Below are 5,310 nucleotides of genomic sequence, written 5' to 3' on the forward strand. Positions count from 1 at the left end.
AAACCTTACACATGATATATAAACTAACTTATGATAGATCTCAGACCTAAATGTAAACACAAAATCTATCAAGCTACTAGAAGAAAACAGAGCTGACTGTCTTCGTGTCCTGGAGGAAGGCAGTTTTCTTAGATAGAACACAGAAAAAAAACAACCATGAAGGAAAAAAAAAAAAGAGAGAGAGAAATTAGATTTCATCAAATATAAAACTTTTCATCAGGCAATACTGTTAAGAAAATAAATAGGCAAGCCACAGGCTGGAAGAAAATATTAGCAAAATATACACCTGACGAAAGATTTGTACCCAGAATTTAAAATTTCTATGGCTCAACAATAAGGAGCCCTGGTACTGCATCAGTTAAGTGTGCGGCTGCTAACAAAAGGCCGTCAGTTCAAACCCATCAGCTGCTCCTTGGGGGAAAAGACTTGGTGATCTGCTCCAGTAAAGATTACAGCCTAGGAAACCCTATGGTGCAGTTCCATTCTGTCCTATAGTGTCATTATGGGTTGGAATTGACTTGCGGGCACACAACAATAACAGCTCAATAATAACAAGATAAATCCAATAAAAATAGGGCAAAACACTTGAATGGATACTTCACAAAGGAAGACATACAAATGGTCAATACATCCATAGAAAAATGTTCAACATCATTAGGCAATAGGGAAATGCAAATTAAAATCACAGTGAGACATAGTCATAATCCAAAATAAAACCAAACTCGTTGCCATCGAGTCCATTCCGACTCATAGCGACCCTATAGGACAGAGTAAACTGCCCCATAGAGTTTCCAAGGAATGCCTGGTGGATTTGAACTGCTGACCTTTTGGTTAGCAGCCGTAGCACTTAACCACTGTGTCACCAGGGTTTCCACAGTCGTAATAGTCATGCTTAAAAAGACTGATAACCCCAATTACTGGTAAGAATGTGGAGCAACCAAAACGCTCATACATCGCTGTTGGTGGGAAGGTGAAGTCCGACAAACACTTTGGGACAAGATCTAGCAGTTTCTTATGAAGTTGTCTCATCCTTTGACTCAGCAATTCTCCTAAGTATTTACACTAGAGAAATGAAAACATATGACCACAAAAAAGATAAGAACAGAAAGGTATGTTGTTGTTGTCATTAGTTGCCATCCAGTCTGTTCTGGCTCATGGTGACCTTATGTATAACAGAACAAAACCTTGCCTGGTCCTGCACCACCTTCAAGATCGTTGGTATGGTTAAACCCGTTGTTGTGGCTATGTGTCAATCAATCTTTTACATCAGCTTTATTCATCATGGTAAAAAAAAAACTGGAAACAATCCAAATACCCATCAACTGGAGAATGAATGAACAAACTGTACATTTGTACAACGGGATGAGTACAATAAAAGAGAAATAACTGCTGATATACACAAAGACATGAATGACTCATGCAGACATTATGCTGAATGAAAGGACTCAGACACAAAAGAGTACATACTGTATGATTCTATTTATATGAAATTCTAGGACAGACAAAACTAATCTACAGTAAAAAATTGGAACAGTTGTTGCCTCGTCGAGAAGACTGCATGGCAAGGGACATTTTTTAGAGTATGGAAACATCCTATATCTTGATAGGGCTGTGAGTTACATAGTTGTATTGATTTGTCAAAATTTGTTAAGATATTGTGTGTTCCAATACATGTAAGTGTTATTTTAAAAAAAAGAACTAGGAAAAATAATCAAGTGGGAAGAGACAGGGGAATGCTAGTAGAGGTATAAATGAAACCAAGATGGCAGAATGTTAATAATCGTTGAAGCTGAGTGACAAATATGGGAGGACGTATTACACTGTACTGTTGCTTGTTGTTGTTAACTGCTGTTGAGTCAGCCCCGACTCATGGCAAACCCATGTGTTACAGAGTAGAAACGAGCTCCATAGGGTTTTCTTGGCTGTAATCTTTATGAAAGCAGATTGCCAGGACTTTCTTCCACGGAGCCACTGGGTGGGTTCAAACCACCAACCTTTAGGTTAGCAGCTGATCGAAAACCACTTGCACCACCCAGGCTCCTTAGTTTGTATATATTTGAAATTTTCCATAATAAAAAGTTTTATAAACCAGAATGGCCACCAGATGTCATCCTACACTAGCCAGATGGAGTTAGACTAGCCTCACCAGCTCCTTAAGATTGAAAACAATAAATTTAGATCAAACAATATTTACTGATTCCAAATATTCCCATTTTAAAGGTTTTTTTTTTTTTTTTTTAAATAATGAGAGGCACTATAGCGTAGTGTTTAAGAGCACAGACATGGCAACATGAACTTCTCCAGGTCAAATCCCATCTCTGCCGCTTTCTGGCAGTGCAACCTTGGAAAAGTCTCAGTTTCTCCAAGTCCCGAAAGTTTCTGTAAAATAGGATGAGAATTGTACTGCTCTCCTAGGGTGGTTGGTTTGAACAGAACAAGTCATGTAAAGCACCTGGGATGGTGCCAGCCCAATGGAAACTCTCTGAGTGCGTTCCTGTCGTCATTAGTATTAATAACGCAGTGATTAGAAACTGGAGCATAGTAAGAGAATATCTGCTGGTTAGTGGTCAATGGGGCCCTATTAAGCTGGGGAATGGGCTCGGCTGGAAATAAACACTGGAGCTGTACCAACAACGACTGCAGTAAGGTCACTATGGGTGGACGGTGTGGAGAGCAAGGAAGCTTCTTTCTTGTCTAGGTCCTAGAGAGAAGAGAAGGTCTCTGGGTGGCGCAAATGGTTTGTGCTCATCTACTAACCTAAAGGTTGGCGGTTTGAATCCACCCAGCAGCACCCTGGAAGAGACGCCTGGCGACGTGCTTCCATAAAGATTGTTGTTGTTAGGTGCTGTTAAGTCAATTTAGACTCAAAACAACCCCACATGACAGGGTAGAACTGCCCCATATGATTTTCTGGGCCGTAATGTTTACAGCAGCAGATCGCCAGGTCTTTCTCCTGCAGAGCCACTGGGTAGGTTTGAACCGCCAACCTTTCAGTTAGTAGCTGTGCGCTTGACCATTGCGCCACCAGGGCTCCTTCCATAAATGTTACAGCCAATAAAATCTTAGGGAGCAATTCTGCAAGGTAGTACGTGGGATCTCCATGAGTCAGAATTGACTCTATGGCAACAGACTTGGTTTTTTTGGTTTAGAGAGAGGAGAGCGGTGTGCTTATGAGAGTGGGCCCTGCAGTCAGTCTCAGGGAGTTATGCAACTTGCAGCCTGTCATGGTTTGAATTATGTCCCCCCAAAAATGTGTATATCAGTTTGGCTGGGCCACGATTCCTGGTACTGTGTGATTTTCCTGTATGTTGTAAATCCTGCCTCTATGATGTTAATGAGGGAGGATGGGTGGCAGTTGTGTTAGTAAGGCAGGACCTGATCTACAAGACTGGAGTGTGCCCTGTGGCAATCTCTTAAGATATGAAAGACAGAAGTGAGCAGTGAGACAGGGGGACCTCATACCATCAAGAAAGCAGTGCCAGGAGCAGAGCGCGTCCTTTGGACCGGGGTCCCTGCGCCGAGAAGCTCCTAGTCTGGGGGAACATGGATGAGAAGGCTGAGAGAGAGAGAAAGCGTTCCCCTGGAGCTGAAGCCCTGAATTTGGACTTTTAGCCTACTTCACTGCAAGGAAATAAATTTCTGTTTGTTAAAGCCATCCACTTGTGGTATTTCTGTTGTAGCAGCACTAGATGACTAAGACACAGCCCAAAGAGATTTGACAAAACCTCCAAGATGAAGGAACGTCACAATGATTTTAACTAGTGAGGGCCAAAATACACTCTGTCCATTTCAGACTGGAGTTCTTTTTGTAGCTATATTTCAATACTAATATTTGGGTTGTTTTTTTCTACTTCACTCCAAACTCTCTTTAAAAGGATTGTGAAAATTAGACTGTTACAAAAGTAACAAAAGTATAACAAACCCAAAGAATTGAAAGCAGGAACACAAACAGAAACCTATACACCAATGTTCATGGCAGCACTATTCACAGTAGCTAAAGAATGGAAGCAAATTAAATGCCCATCAACAGACTAATGGATAAATAAGACGTGGTACATCATACAATGGAATACTACTAAGCCATAACGAGAAACGAAGTCCTGATACATACTATAATATGGGTGAAACTTGAAAGCATGCTGAGTGAAATAAGTCAGATACAAAAGGACAAATACCGTATGATCCCACTTATATCCAACAGGCAAACGTATAGAAACCAAAGCTTATTAGTAGTTACCAGGGGCGGGAGGGAGGGGGAAACGGAGCCATTGCTTAGGGGGCACCGAGTTGCTGTTAATGGTGGTGGAATAATTTGGAAAAGGACAGTGGTGACGGTTGTACAACATGATGAACGTAATCAATGTCACTGAACTGTACAGGTGAAAACTGTTTAATTGGCAGATGTTTTGTCATCTGTTTTTACCACAATAATAAACAGAAAGACAAAATAAATAAAAATAAAAGAGGATGAGTAAACCATCTGGTGGGGAATTTTTACAAAGTGAAATTAAAGAGCATTTAATTAAAAAAAAAAACATAAGTACAACAAACCCAATGCATTCATTACTCAGCGTCAACAACTATCAATTTAGGGCCTCTCTTATTTCAGCTATGCCCCTCCCCCCAACAGTAGGTTATGTTGAGGTAAATCACAAATATCATATCACTTTACCTATAAATATCTCAGAATGTATCTCTAAAAGATAACTCTTTCTAAAAATATACAAGTAATCATAACACCATTATCATAAGTAAAGAAATCAACAACTATAGTAAAAGACCTACACAATGAAAACTACAAGACACTATTGCAAGAAACCAAGAGACCTGCATACGTGGAAAAACATACCTTGCTCATGGATAGGAAGACTCAACATCGTGAAAATGTCAGTTCTATCCAAAGCCATCTACAGATACAATTCAATCCGATCCGAATTCTAGTGGCATTTTTTTAATGAGATGGAGAAACAAATCACCAACTTCATATGGAAAGGGAAGAGGCCCCGGATAAGCAAGCAGTACTCAGAAGAAGAACAAAGTGGGAGGCCTCACAGTACCTGATTTTAGAACCCATTATACCACCATGGTAGTCAAAACAGCCTGGTACTGGTACAACAAGAGATACATAGACCAATGGAACAGAACTGAGAATCCAGACATAAACTCATCCACCTATGAGCAGCTGATATTTGACAAACGCCCAAAGTCTGTTAATTCGGGAAAAGACAGTCTCTTTAACAAATGGTGCTGGCATAACTGGATATCCATCTGCAAAAAAACTGAAACAAGACCCATACCTCACACCATGCA

The sequence above is a fragment of the Trichechus manatus genome, unplaced genomic scaffold, assembly GCF_000243295.1.
Source record: "Trichechus manatus latirostris isolate Lorelei unplaced genomic scaffold, TriManLat1.0 scaffold00061, whole genome shotgun sequence".
Lineage (NCBI taxonomy): Eukaryota > Metazoa > Chordata > Mammalia > Sirenia > Trichechidae > Trichechus > Trichechus manatus.